We start from the raw sequence: 15280 nt of genomic DNA, 5'->3' as shown, positions 1-15280 counted from the left end.
TGCCATCCCTGGAGACATTCAAGGCTCTGAGCAACCTGGTCTAGTTGAAGATGTCCCTGCTCACGGCAGGGGGTTGGACTGGATGAGCTTTGAAGGTCCCTTCCAACCCAAACCGTTCTATGATTCTATGACCTCACTGCCTTACGGCACACAGGAAATCCCAGCCCGGAGCAGTGAGGCTGCTGTTCCACACCTGCAGCTCTGCTTCTTGCAGCTTAAAACCAGCAGAAAGCACGCCCAGGGCCACATCTAGCCAGGCCGGTGGGCGAGGTGGGCTCCTGGCTCCTCCATGAAACTCTTCCTTTTAATCCCCCGGCGCTTGCGAGCCCGTACCAACCCGGCAGCCCCCCACCACCCCTCTCCCGCGATCGCCGCCCGCCAGGCACAGCTGGTTCCTTCCCTGATGGATTCGGCAGCTGCTCTCAGCATTGAGCTGGGTTTTGGTTTCCTGGTGCTGAGGTTTTCTCGCACTTTCTGCTGCAAAGTGAGAGCCAGGGCTGGTTCAGCCAGGCAGCAGCGATGCTCCCCTCGCCCTGTGGGTCATTGTACCGGGACCCTCGCAGGCAGCCACCGGCACACCGGGGAGAGGAAGGAAGAAATAGAGTCGCAGGAATCAGATTAACCGAGTAATATCACATGCGGAAGAGCCCGTGGGGAAGGGGCTTCCAGGGTTATTTTCGCCCAACGAAAGTTGCAATTAATTTGCAAAGGAAGTCACTCGGCATTAAGAAACCCTCCGGGCAGAGCCCGGACCCAGGGACGCACATCACATTATTTTCTCGTTTAAAAACCATCGCGGTGGTGAAGCGGGCTGCTCCCCCCGGGGTCAGGGTGGGGGGCTGGGAGAGGGGGGAGCTGGCTCCAGAGGGGCAGGCGTGTTTGGAGAGAGAGAGTGAGCAGAAATTAACCTTGGAAAGCATTCAAATTAGGCTGTGTAATAAGAGACCCACTTCTCTGGGTAAATTTGTTAGGATTAGGGCTCACTGAGCTGTTGAGGAGAATTCATCGTGGCTCGGAGCCAGGGCGAAATGAAGCTCCTGGCTTGGTCGTCTGCGGGAAAGTCCAGGCTAATGGGCTTTGGTTCAAACTTTGATAGGAAAAAAATCCAGGAACAAAGGCACTAATTCTTCCAAAAGCCCCAAAATCTCAGTTTATACATTTCTGTTTATGTTCATTCATAATAGATATACACAGCTGTTCTAATCATTCATATTCAAATTCCATATGCATCTTTAGCAGTTATTACTCTTGCCTCAAAATGAAAGAAAAAAAAAAATAAAGAAAAAGCCATGTGGTAGATTAAAAAAAAACCCAAAACCAACCTGCCTTGGCGTGTGAATTCTCTCAGTGTCTGTGTCCGAGCTCAGGTCCTTGCACTCGGGTGCAGCCTCGGGGCAAGAGAGGAGCCTCTGCCAGCCTGGGCTGGTTGTTCTGGGGACTCATTTGGGGCTTTTTGTCATCTGCCATAGCTTTTTGGGCTGAAATGGCCCTGTCTGCTGAGCTCCCTCCGCTCCAGGTAGCGAGGTGGCTGGTTGGGGTTCACCCTGTACCGCTGCTCCTGGCATTCACCAGCGAGGGCACGGCTTGTCCCGGCGATGTTCTGCAAACTGGAGTGGACAAGCCTGACCTTCTCTCCATGGAAGTCACACTTGTACCACCTTGGGTGGGCAGATGGAAACTTCTCCAGATTCAGAGGTCTGAAGCTTAAAAAAAAAAAAGTGTTTTAATTTTATTTACTCTTTTCTTTTTAAAAGTTTCTCTGTCTCACACCCCAGAGGATCTTTCCTGGCTTCCTTTAAAATCTATTCCTGAACTCCAGACTAAGGAACTAAGAAAAAGACATTTAAACCCGGATATCTCACAGAATATTTGCATCTTTAAATCTTATTTCTTGATTCCTCGGTGGCTGCTCTTACAGACAAATCTAGTGCTATTGAGTAAAGCTCATTAGTAAGAGCTAGCTGCTAGAATGAGCAGCAGGGACAGAGGTAGCACAGATGCTTGAAGCGTTGTCACTAGGTTCCAGAGTTAATCCTGCCAAGAAGTTCCCCTCTAACTCTGAGCTGTTTTGCACACGCAGCGGGGCTGGAGATGCTGCAATTGATTCTTAGGATTATTAGGGGGTGGCTGAGACTCCATCCCTCTGCCACCGGACGTGTGACCTGTGGTACCTCACTGCGGAGAGCAGGAGCAGCAGCGGTGGCACCGGGCTGCTGCAATAGTCGCTGTCCCTCCTCCTCCTCCTCATCTCCACGCAGTGTCCAGTCAAGACACAGGTTCTGCCATCCCGTGGCACCGATGAGGTCTGAGCTGTTGCAAGCAGCTCTTGCCCTGGTCCTGGGACCAGGAGGGGGGCGACAAGCCCCGTGGAGCAGCGTGCCGCTGCCGTATTTACATTCCAGCATAAATTGGCTTCTCCTCTCATCTCTCACGCGTCCTGTCCCCATCCCCTCCTGCTGCGCGTTCCCCCACTGCTGCAGCCCCTCCGTCTGGTCGAAATATATTTTAATCAGGAGCTCATGTCTTCCAGCCGCAGCAGAAATGGAACATCAGCCTGGGGACAGGGGACAACTCAAGTTGTCAACCAGGGCCCCCTGTCCGGTGCCCTGTATCCCCCCCATGCTGTGCCCCAACATGGTCGTTAGTCACCTGCCCCTTGCACCCCAGAGCCACATCATCCCTGTCACCCAGAGCACATGTTTAGCATGTGACTGGGGGCATCGGGACATGTCACACAGGACATCGCCCCACACGGATGTGCCCCCCGCTGTGTGTTGGGGCGCCTGCGAGACGCGAAGGGAGGTGTTGCCCCGAGGCTGAAGGACCCCCACGGGCTGCAGGAGAGGGGCTGGGGGAGTGGAAAGCAGGCTCACCCAGCCGTCTTTCATTTAATGAACAACCACACAAAGACCTGGAAGCAATAAATCCAGAGCTTGGACTACAAAACGAAGCATGGCTGCAGATCCCCCTTGGAACGGGGGAGCGAGAGGAGGAGGACGGCCACAAAGCCGGCCGGGGAGCACGGGAACCGTGTCCCCTCCTGAAATCGCGCCCCTCGGCAGCAGGGCTGCCTGCTCAGCAACCAGTGGGCTTTAAAGGGGCCCTGTCAGGATGCCCCAGGCAAAAATGTACCCTCAAAAAGCAACTGCAGCGGTTCCTTTGGGCTCAGTCACCGTGCTCGAGGGCTGCACAGAGCATCCGTGCAGGCAGCCGGGGTTGGCAGTCCCAGAGACAGCAGCTGTCCCTTGCCCTCCTGCGAGCGGCAGAACCCAGGGGGGCAGGGGATGCAGGGGACAGACACACACACCTTCCAGTTCTACGGTATCACCCGCACGCCACACACAAGGTGTACTGGTGGGGGGTGTCTGGCTGCTGCCCCGACATGGGGCTGCCCCGGGGGGCTGCTCTGGGATGGGGCTTCCCCGAGCAGCTCTGCTGGGCAGGATTCAGCCTGCACGGGGGCACCCAGCCCGGTGTCCCCCAGCCTGGGTGCTGCTCGCCCGTGGGTGCAGAGCTGCGTGGGATGGCCAGGGTGATTCCCCACCTCCCAGCACCCCCGGAAAAACAGCCAAGAGCTGTCAGACCCCACTGCTGCAGGCTCCTGCTGGGTGTCCCTAGTCTGGTTGGCCTTGTCCCACTGCCAAACCCCACTTTTGTGCTCCCTGCCCTGCACCGGGAGCCAAGCTCATGTGCTGCTGTGCCAGCCGCACCGAGACCCTCGGGCTCACCTTCCAGTGCAGTATGGCCCACGTGGCTGCAAGGACAAGCATGCCCCCAGGTCGTTGGTATTGTCCCCAAGCCAACGCAGCTCACTTTTGGAAGCCTGATTCCCATGCAGGAGGGAACATACCACCCCAGAGCCTCTCAAAGTTCCACTTATGCCAGGCTGGAGACCTGGGGATGAGGACGATGATGAAGGATGGAAAGGTGACAGCCCTACAACGCAAGCTGTTGGCAGGATCCCTGGCCAAGCCCCCGCCTCCCCACGGCCACCCCACAACAGTCCCAGCTGTCCCCCAATCCCTCCCAGGTGTGAGGGCAGGATGGGTACCCACCACGTTCCCTCGCTGGAGCCCCACTCACCTGGCTGCCAGCCCCCCCGGGGAACCCGGGCATCCTCCCTCGCAGCCGGGGAAGCTTCCGCGGCATCGGAGCTGCCTTCTCCTTCCAGCGCCCGGGCAAACTGCTATGTGTAAAACAAAGGTGAAAACATCAAATCAAATGGATGAGTCAGAGGAGAAGTTCAAAAAAGGGGAGTGCGGGGAGGGGGAGAAGCAGGATCTCCATTTCCCCTCCCACCTGCCAGCAGGCAGGGATGCAGGCAGGGAAACAGGCAGCTTCAAAGCGGGCGCAGATAGGATCTAGCAGCCAGAGATGGCACTGAGCAAGCGCTTAGCGGGAACGGAGATGACTCCCGATAAGCCAACGTGTGAACTCCCAGGTTTAAATTAACTAATGACTTCAGATGTTGCCGATAGTCTGCGGGGATGGGGAGGAGTGATTTATGGGGGAAGATTAAGCAGACTAATTAGACCAGCCTCCCCACTTAGGAGTTTCCCAGTCTGGCTGGGGGCTGTGCCAGGGAGGACCCAGCCTGGTGGGAAGCAATGGGGAGCAACCCCAGGCCCCCCCATGCAGCCGTGGGCACCTTGACAGCTTCTGTCCCCTGGAGCATCACTGGCACACGTGTGTGAGCATGGTAGGGGTCGTACCGTGCTCCCCAAATTGCAGACATGGGATGCTTGAGGGCTTTTCTCTCCCACTGCGTGACCTGCACCTCCCCACACTCTCCAGCTAGCACAGGGAGACCTGGGCGTCTGCTTAGCCCCTGACAGGCTGCTTTATGACCACAGTAAATTACAGCCTGGCTTCCAACCTGAGCTAAGTGCCTCTCACCTCCTGGGTGCTTTTCCTATTAGTGGATCATTTTTATTGTTCCTAGACAACCATCTGCTGCTGTTAAAACGCGATGCCAAGGCATGTGCATGGTTGGGTTCTGCCCTGAGCTTACCTGCTGGTGGGGACACAGGGATGGATGTGCCCACCACCCGTCTGCCCTTCGCAGCCACCAGGCACCACATGGAACAGGCAACTGCCAGGTCTCTGAGTGGGAGTGCAAGTTCAATAGGAATCACACCAAGGCTCTTCCAAATCCCAGTGACATACAGCCCAAGAACCAGTGGTTTGCAGCAGCTGGGAAAGTGCTGAGCTCAGCCGCACACTGCACTGACACACTGCTCTCACGTGTAACAAGCTGCTGTGTTCTCAGCCAGGAGAACTTTTTATCACATTATGGGAAAGCACTTGCAATTCCTTTTTCCAGAAGCCCTGGATATAATGAAAAGGCCTCCTCAAGCTTCAAAGCCGGAGGATTTTCATTGCTTCCCGGGCTGAGAACAAAGCACTATTGAGCATGGCCAACAGTTGTTGTCTCTGTCCCTTGATGTGCATCAAGCATCCCATCCTCAGGGCTCAGTGGTAGCATGGAGGGCTGTGTTCACAGAGATGGAGCAGGGTTCATCCTGCCCTTGTGCTGAACCAGGAGCACTCTGAGAAGGGTTTGAATTGTACAGGTTTCACCACAAGCTGCTGGGGTGGCCATGGGCAAGACAAAAGGAGCACCGGTGGCCTGACCCAGGGGCTGGCGTCACCTCCCCACCCGCCCACAGGGTACCTGTGACACAGCGGCTGCTGCAGTGAGTAATGCCATTTTCTGCAGGGATTGTGTGCATGACTGTGTAAATAACACAGTTAGAAGTACCATGAAACCAGCTGTTTTCATGTTAAAATGGAAATTTAATAGCGTGACAAGCAGGAGCTGCGGGGGACGCAGTGTAGGCTTTCCCCAGGAGCTTAATGTTGGGTGCGAACTCCCTGTTGTGCCCGAAGCTCAGCGCTGGGGTGAAGCTCGCCCGGAGCCATGCAGGGACATGTGGGGGCTTCCTCCCCCTCACCCTGGGGAGCCGCAGCTCTGCTTTCAGTCCACTGCCTCCGGCACCACGATACGCTGGGGACAGACAGGCAGTCAGGAACAGACAGGCAGTCAGGGATGTTTCCCAGACCCCTTCGGAGAAACAGGTCCCTTGTCACTGCTATCAGCACAGGGCTCCCAGGCCCTTCCCCTGCCCACGGGTGGGATGCCTGGAGCCCTTCGTCACCAGTGTGTGGGGACCAGCTGGGGAGGGCTCTGCCTGACATGGTGCCACCAGCCCCATTTGCTAGAAATGGGGTTTTGGGGGAAGGCACTGCTTCTGTCCCTGCAGCCCCTTCTCTCCCTCATTGGATATGAAGAGCTGGGCTGAGCGGGGCTGCGGTGCTCCCATGAGCCTCCGCCTGCTCCCTGCATCCCGTGCCACCAGCCCACGCGCTGGTCCCATCACCTCACCCCAGTTCCCTGGCAAGCAAAAAGCTTTCACGGTTGCACAGAACCACAGTCAGGAAAGCTCACACGGGGAGAGAGAAAAAAAAAAAAAAAAAATCAGAGGAAACTCTCTGCGTCGTGCTTCACCACAAAAGCTGTGCTGCTGCGGTCACCCATGACCTGCTCCAGCAATGCACAATGTCATTCACAAGCAATTACTCATGGCACAATATTTTTATTTCCCCAAACCATTAATGAATTATTTAGGCAACTCTAGCAGTTAGATGTTGCATGATCGGCCGCTGGTCATCCCGGGCTGTCGGCACAGGCTGCCTCAGCACTTGCCGGGGATTGACTTTTGGGAAAGGCATCCCCATCCCCACGATGCCCTGAGCTGGTGCTGCCTGTGTGCCCAAGCACAGCCGTGGAAGGCAGAGCTTGCGGCCACACTTCCAGCAGGGACAGTAACGTCAACACTCCCTGCAAAGGCTGCCCAATCTGGAATAGGAGCTTTTTTCCAGAGCTGGAAAAGCAAAGTTCACCTGCACCATCTCCACCGCCTCCCCCAGCCCTTTCCTCTCCCCTTCTCCACCTCCTTGCGACGTGCTCCAGGCACCTGCCTGCAGCCAAAGCCATTGAGAAATTCAGCACTGATTTGTAACACGTGAAGGTAAATCCATCACTGGAAGAAACCACTGCGTCAAATCACGGGTTAACCTTGGCTACCTGCTCACGAACACAGGGCTGGGACAGCTAATAGCTGCGGAGAAAGCCCAGGCTGTGGCTCGCTGGTGTGCAGCACCTGACGGGGAGAGCTCGGGCTGCTGCTGGCTGCAGCCGTGAAACTTCACAGGGGTAATGCTGATCCCCAACAAAATAGCCTCCCCAACACACACCTGGGCTCAGTATCTTATTGACTCAGCCCTCAGCACCGCTTGGCATCCTGCACTAGGGCTGGTGGCTCCTGAACCTGGGCAAGCCCCCAGCAAGGAGGTTTTCCCAACTGCTCCGAGAAGCATCTTTAGTCCTGCAGAAAAACACAAACACAGAGCGACGCGGGGATAAAAATCACTCACTAAGAAAACTTCAGAAGGACTTGAGTCCTTTCCTAAAATCACCCCTCCCTGTTGGAAAGACACACAATGAGGAAGGACTACGGTCACTCCAGCACCAGTAATGCTCTAGACGTGGCTGCTGAAGGATGGGGGAGCTAATGGGAGAACTGGGGAGCCGGTGGTGGCCTGCAGCATGGGGAGGCTGCAGGGCTGTCTGCCTCAGAGCTAAGGAGAAAAACTACATTTTAAAGCCAAAATCGCTAGTAAGGGATGGGGAGCCCTGCTCTCAGCTCTTCCTTTTCTGTTGGTACAGCCAGCAGGTTGCTGGTGCCGGGAGAGATGCTGGCCCCGTGGAATGACAGAGGAGCCCCTGGGGCACCCAGCTCATCCGTAAAACCTCCTCATCCCTTCCCTCCCTCACTCCTACCCGTGCTCTCACGCCAAGTTTACAGCCTCCGCTGCAAACCCATCTTCAGGCTCGTCCTGGCCAGGCTCCAGGCTGCACGGGGGCCCTGGCGGGGTTCAGCCTCGCCGGCTGCCGCGGATCCCCCACTCCCGGCAAGGCCAGCATCTCTCTCCCAACACCTTGCCCTCTCTCTCTTCCCCAGCTCAGCCCCCCGCATGGGGGTTTCCACCGCCCCCAGCCTCTGCGCCTCGTGGGGTAAAGCCCCCAGTCGCTTGCACCTGATCACAACACCCTTCCCAGACCTGAGGAGCATCACCAGCATCCCCTGCTTCCATCTTCCGAATAATGACCAAATCCTCTTGTGCATGGCTTCACGGCTCTCCAATGTCTGCTGTCCCCACCCCAGCCTGCCCAGGTGACAGCATCCCCAGCACACCCAGCCACCTGGCAGTGCCTCCTTCTGTCCCAATCCCCATGAGGACCCAAAGGCTACTCTGAGAAAAAAGATTTCCTCTTTGGGGATCTTTTCTGGTGTTCTCTGTCCCAAGGCAGCCCCCATGACTGCCCTGCCAGCCCTGCAGCCCCTCACTCCCGCAATGGCAGCATCGATAGGGGTAAACCCTATGTGCAGGGGCAACCCAGCATCCCACGAGCCTGACACACTCCTGGCTGAAGGCACCCAGTCGATCTTTTACCTTATGGATTACTTCTCCTATGCCAAGGGACGGGGCAGAAAGGGCTAAATTTGGTGGAGCACCTCACCTGGGCTCGATGGTCTGGGCAATTAGACCTTTTCCGCAACATTTGGCTCCCCCCTTGCTGGTCCATCTGATGCCTTGGCGATGAAAACTGAGATGTGACCTGGAGGGATAGACCTCCTGAAGCAAGAGGGAGTTTGCAGACATCGCCACAGCTCCGTCTTCCCTTCCCCTCACCCCCAGCCCCGCTGCGCATCGTGTGTCTCTTCACCGGCAGCGGGGCCTCAAACCAGAGAAACACTCACTTTTTTGTCATGGCTGTTCTCCTCCTGTTTATTTCCCTTTGCCGCGCGAGTAATTTCCCCTTCCCACACAGGGAGTGGTGGCCGTGGCCGTATTGAACGCGGCCACAGGGATGGGGCCAGAGCCGGGCAGGGACGAGCGGCTCTATCTCATCCGCCGGCATGCAGCACGCTGCCGCGCCTGCAGGAAACATATGTCACCGGTTAAACAGATCGTGAAAGCTTCAATCACTTCCTTATGGTGGAGCCGGGCTGAATTCGTACCAACAGCCAGCTTTTCCTGCACCCTTTCCCGCGAGTGGGACTGGCCCTTGCCCCCAGCTGCGCTCCCCTCACCCCACAGAGATGGGGCAAGCCCCACGGCGAGCTGTGAAAGCCATCCAGAAAGAAAAACCGGTTCTTGTCAGCACCTCATTACCTCCCCAGGACGCTCGCCTCTGCCTGCAAATCTGCCCACGGGGAGCTCAGGGATGGAGAAATCCTCCCCAAAAGCATGGTCTGTTTCAGGCTCCCTCCAGCAAATAATGCCCAGAGCCTCCTGCATGGCCGCCGTGGCGGGGGCACCCTGCGCTTGCTGGCAGCACCCAGCAATAGCTTCACACGTCCCCAGTGCTTCGCTGTCCCGTGGGGCAGCCTTGCAGGAGCTCAGCACATTTTGTGGGCGTACGCCGCGCACGGAGGAAGGGACCCCCCAGCTCTGCCTGTCCCCAAGGAGTTTCATGCAAAGCTTTCTCGGGGTGTCCCCCAGGAAGCAGCAACGTCTCCTGGAGCTATCTGCTCTGGAGGGACGTTAGTCAAACACTCTCTCCCGGTCCACTGATGGTGTTATGAAAGCTCCCAGTGCCAACAAAGCAGGTGGCCACTCCGCTCCCCAGTCCATCCCTGTGGTGGGGGTCTGGAGCTGCCTGGCCAAGCCACCTGTCCGGGTGGGTCCCTCCTCCCACAGACACAGAGAGGTGTCAGTGAGACGATGCATTGTCACTGCATCTCCACTGTTACGCTTGGCTTTCTCCCGTGGGCTGGAAGTTGCTTTTTTTGGAAAGGAGGCAAGCAGGAAAGCTCACGTGGGCTTTGGTGATGAGACTGGCGGCTGCCATCATCCAAGCCTGGCAGCAGGGAGCAGCTGGCAGGCCAGGCCAGTCTGGCTGTGGGTGCTGTTGCAATGGCAGAGCACATGCCAAAGAACTCACCCAAGTTCTCTGCTGCCACCCTGCCTTGTCTAGTGGTATCCCAGCTCCACAGCACTGCTCTGTACAGTGCTCCCCTCTGTCCTGGCAATAACACCTTCATTATTTGCCTGAAACAACAGCCAAAATCCCAGGCCTTTCCTGGAATTGCATTTCAGCAAAATCCCTGCACCCTCACGAAAGGGCAGAGCAAGATGACAGTGTTATTTCTGCAAACACCCACAGAGATCCCTGCCCGCTCTGGGTGCTGGAGACAAGGGCAGGTAGGCTGGTGTCATGTCTGAACGACTCCCACATCCCCAGCCTCTGCTCCCCAAGATGTCACCTTCTGTAACAGCCAGTTTGCTTGGGATGTTCTGCTGCCTCCCTGCTCGGAAGCAGCATCGTTCCCAACACTGCACCACTGAAAGCAGTGTCAGCTCTGACTCCTCACTGCAGGATCGTGTTTGGTTTGTGATCTGGCTTTCCCTCTGTCTCTTCTCTGCACAGCTGTTTTCCTTATTTTCTCCCTCGCAGTACCCAGCTGGGTCCACCCTTCTGCTTGCGAAGAATGAGGATGAAATCCCTGCCTGGTCTTGCTGAGGTGATCTGCCCAGGTGCCTCTGCCCCAGGACTCTCTTAGCAGCCCCAAATCTGCTGGTATTAGCAAATCTGATCTCAGTGGGAGTGGTGCCTCCTGCCCGCTCATTAACGAAGGGAGTACATTACAGAAACCTCCCTGCCCACCCCTGCAAGACACCTCTGGGATGCTCTCCTTGCTTGGTTGCTTTGGCAGCGAGCTGGTCCCCGCGCGTGGCCACAGCCTCATGTGAACCATGGGAGCCACCACGGCTCTGTCAGATACCGTGCCTGCCCTGGGCAAGATGCAGGGTGGCTGCAGCCCCCCTTCCACTCCCACACACCCGTCCTGGACCCCAAAATCCTCAGGATAGGGTTTGCCTCCCACCCATGCCTGCTGCTTTGCTGGTGGTCTGCGGTTGGCTGTGTCCCCAGAGCAGTCACCTTCCCCAGCAGGAAGGGTTCGATGCAGGAATGTGCAAAGGCACAAGATGGTTCACAGGGACAATTCCTGCCACTTTGATCAGTGTTCCCAAAGAACACACCTTTACTCTGGTTCATCCGCTCCCTTTTATTTCCAGCTCCTGGGAGCCATCTCCCCACCACATCATCTCTTACCTCTTAAGGTCGAGTGCCCAGTTCCACAGGTAATTTGAGCAAATTACAAATTAAACTGATTTTTAAAGGAAGAGAAGATGCAGTCTTGGTACCCACACAGACTTGGTTATGTACTCTATGATCGGCTCGAACCACGCAGCTCCTCATGGCTGTATGTGACTCCTGTTGCTGGTTCCCAGCCTGTGTCTCCAAAAACCTTTTCAGGTCAGGCCCTCCACCCCTCTCCATCCGCCCACAGCTCCAGGCCCTGGAATTTACCAACACTTAAAAATATTTTACGCATCCCTGTAAAATCACATACTTTTAAAGCCAGTTAAAGCCTGAATTATGTTTTGAGATGTTGTCCAATTTGTAAGCATCATAAAAACCTGAAATAAGTTATCTTAGAAATAACCATGGGGAAATTACAGACCAGGCTTACAGCTGAGGAGGCCATGACCCGGGTGCACGAGCAAACAGCTCTTCCTGCGACTAATGCAGCCAGCGAGTGATAGGGCTGCCGGGGTTTCGGGGACTGTATTTTCACCACCAAATCGGCCATAACCCCACGCAGCTTTACAGCAATCGTTACGCAGCTCACCTCCTCCCACGAGAGCTGGGTTTCGCTCCGAGCACACGCTTGTCACCAGCATGGGCAGAGCTGAGTCACACTGCAGCGGGGAACCCCCTGGGTGCTGGGTGCTGCTGGCAGCAGCTGTGAGGGATGGCAGGATGAGAAGCCCGAGGAGGCTCATGCCAGGAGCCTCCACTGCCCTGGACCTGTTTGGGAGCGTGGAGGGAAGCAGAGCTTGCAGCAGCAGGAGCTTTCCCCAAAATATTACCCAGAGTCAGCTGTGCAGTGGGGGATCCTGCCTCTGCCTCCAGCTGTACCATGGCTCAGTCTCATGCTTTGCATGTTATCAGTATAGACGGGGCTGGAGAAGGGGCTGTAGACCCTCAGCAGCGCTAAGTGTCAGCCAGCAAACAGGGTGGCTGCCGCCTCCCAAGCCTCCTCCAGTTCATCTCTGCAAGGGACCACTGCCCTCTGCTACATGGCCATTGTCTCCATCTTGCTTCACTTCCAGCAAGCAGCACCCTGCTACATCCCCCTCCACCTCCTCTCTCTGAACTCCCCTTGTTTTTGCTGCCAGCTTCCAGAGAGGGAGAGGCACCATGGAGCAGGATGCACCAGCCCCACTTGGCACGGGGAGACCTCGCTGGGCTCCCAGCCACCCTGAGGCCCTCCTGCAGTGTGTCTGGACCATCAGCTTTCCACGAACTCCACACAAGTTTTGGACATCATGGAGGTGCACAAAACGTAGATCTTGAAGTTAAACCACCCAGGGAAAGACGTAGAGCAGTACCTGTGCCCGTGAGCGAGCCAGCTCCCGGCACAGCAGGAGCAACCGGCCGCCTTCCCCATGTTTTGCACTCTCCATCTGTCTCCAATGCAAGATGGGAGCCCAGCATGGAAACCCGCTGATTCTTTCCAGAGCTGCAAAATGAAGCTTTTTAATCCCAAGGACGTGGGCTGCTCTGCACACTGCCCTCCTGACTCCCTAAACTCCAACCAGATTTCACACTGAGCCTTCAAAGGGAAGGAGCCGGAGCAGCATCCCCAGCAGGCAGCACCGCGGGGACCGGCCAGCCCAGCCTCCCCGGTACTCCTGGGGGGACCACTGGTCCCCAGGGCAGGGCAGCAGGTTCCCATGGCAGAAAGGTGTTAACAAAGGCCAACCAAGCAGGCTGTGGCTCAGCTACTGGCAGGGAATCAGAGAGCCCAGGTCTGTTCTGCTGCCAGGTTATCGGTGGATCCATCAAGCGATGCCTGCGAGACGCCAAATCTATCAGCTCTCCCATATGGATGCCATCCACTCTGAGCCATTTCCTGCCTAATCGGAATCAGCCCCACTCCTCCCTCCCTGAAATCACTCTTTACAGCCTGCTGCAACTCCACAAATATTTTTACAACAGGTAAAAAAAGGCACCAAGCGCATCCCCCCACCCAAATCTCCCCCCAGGGCAGTCACTGTGCACCGTCGCTGCACCAACTGGGGTGCAGGTGCCAGAAGACATTCTTGGGGTCTAACATTACTTTGCACTCTGAATTTTCCCCGTGTCTCTGTAAACATCCCAGTGGGTGCCCAAGGCCTCGCAGGTACCCGGGAACAGGGACACAGGTGACATGGGCCGCATGGGACCTCCCTGGGTGTCAGGACAGAGCCCTGGCCAGGGTGTGCCTTATTTACCGGCAGAGAGGAGTTTACCTTGCAAAGGTTTCTGTGCCTGATAGCCCGGGATTGTTTTGGCTTTCATGTGCTCTCTAATGAAAGGGAGTCTGGAACAGATGTAGATTTGAAAGAAAAGAGGAGGAGGAGGAAATTTCTTAGCATAGGGTTTCGGTTCTCCTGCTTATAAACAGTGCTGACAGCGAGAGGCGGCAGCGATAAACACTGAGATAAGAGCCCAGCTAGACAGGTAATTTGGCACAAAAGGTTTGTCTGGAGAAGCTGAGGCAGAAGTCACCACACACTGTTTAAAAAACACAAAACCTCAAGCCCTGGCCAGGGTGGGCGGCTGTGCTGGGGAATTCCCGCAGCTGCTCGGGCACGGGGTAACCGGCAGGAGGGGTTGTACCCTGGCAGGATTGGGCTTTACCCCAGTATTAAGTACAGTTGTTTTTCCTGCCTGGCAGCTGCCCAAAGCTGCTGCAGGAGCTCCCAGTGGAGGGGCTGCTGCTGGTGAAGGCGCTCAACATTCCCTCCACCGCTCCAAAACCATCTTGCTTCCTTGTCTGATGAGCTGTCACATATTCTTAGAGTTAAATGTGTTCACCAACGCACGCTATTCAGGGAAATAATTCCTCCTGTTTAAAGATTCATGGATGTTGGTGTTGGAGAGAAAACCAGCAGTTTCCCATTCCTCATGGTCAGAAATCCCTGCGGGGCAGGATCGCTTCTGATAACAATAAATAGTCTCTTGGCCCTGGGATCATCCCCCCGGTGGTGCCATTCCCAGGGTTGCAAGTAAAAGCAGCGTAAATCCTAAAGCCTTGAATAAAGAGCGTAAATGTTTTAAAGCAGGAGCAGCACATATAAATTGTGCAGAACTTTATAAAAGCCACAGAAAATACAGCCCTGCTGTGCGAGTGGCGTAAACCTTACACAACGGCCGGGATGATTCACAGGGACGAAGCGGCATGAATCACACGGCAGTGGGTGAAACAGGTTTTTACCCCGTACCTGAATGCAGAGACAGCCCATCTTCGGCCGGGATCTTATCAGCCCCATCCTCCTCCCTCAGCACCCACGCGTGACTTGACTTGCCGGCATCGCCGGGGCACGATGGGTAGAGCCGGGCAGGCAAAGGCATCGCAGAAGAGCCGAGGAGGGTTTTCTTTTAAACCAGCTGGTGCCTGGCAGAGACAGCAGAGAGATGCCTATTATTTTCAGGTGATAACAATGAAGTGTTTCTACAAAGAGCAATGCCAAAGGAGCAGAGATTGTACAAGTCCGTCCAGCACAAAGCGTCTGGAGTTGAAAGGGAAACACCCAAAGGCTCTGATGACTCTCGCTCACCGAGTGACCTGGCTGCTAACAAAAGAGCTGGTGAGGGAAATAGTCTGCTCTCCAGCAGGCGTAGAGACGCGTCTCTTTTTAAGGCTGCGAGAATTGAATCGGTTGTTAGAGATGAAGGTGCTCATAAGAAGATGAATTTTAAAACCTGTAAATTAACTAAGAGGGGGGTGAAGCTGTTTCAGCATCCTGAAAGGAAGTTCATGCCTCTAATCTGCTAGGATGCTTTCTCCCATCATCAGGAGGGCGAAGTAAGGAGAACTACTTGACATAATGTGTTTGGGGTTTCAAAGCTCTTTGACAAGGTCCCTTACAAGAGGCTATTAAGGGAATTAAATGTTCGCAAAGCAAATGGAAAAAAAGTCACTCTAATAATTGGAAACAAAGAGACAAACCAGCGTATATTAATGAGGGCTACAGTACTCATAGGGAGGCTCCCCAAATTTTCATGTTAATAGTGGTGGTTAAAGAGATGCCTTAATGATCTGGAAAAGAAGAATGAAAAATGTCATAGGAAAAAATCTGGCAGAGGACCCAAATT

At 55.4% G+C, this 15280-nt stretch overlaps 1 long non-coding RNA gene across 1 annotated transcript; it reads right to left on the bottom strand.

Annotated features, from left to right (window-relative positions):
* Positions 1–1680: 1680 nt before the first annotated feature.
* Positions 1681–14453, bottom strand: LOC135991277 (uncharacterized). Its single transcript, XR_010606506.1, has 3 exons — positions 14407–14453; positions 4084–4186; positions 1681–1703 (listed from the first exon to the last, which is right to left on the bottom strand). It is a non-coding gene; the product is annotated as an uncharacterized LOC135991277 (long non-coding RNA).
* Positions 14454–15280: the final 827 nt, after the last annotated feature.

Source organism: Caloenas nicobarica, chromosome 8 (genome assembly GCF_036013445.1).
Source record: "Caloenas nicobarica isolate bCalNic1 chromosome 8, bCalNic1.hap1, whole genome shotgun sequence".
Taxonomy (NCBI): domain Eukaryota; kingdom Metazoa; phylum Chordata; class Aves; order Columbiformes; family Columbidae; genus Caloenas; species Caloenas nicobarica.
The sequence above is the reverse complement of the archived record's forward strand: the minus strand, read 5'-3'. Positions and strand labels throughout refer to the sequence as shown.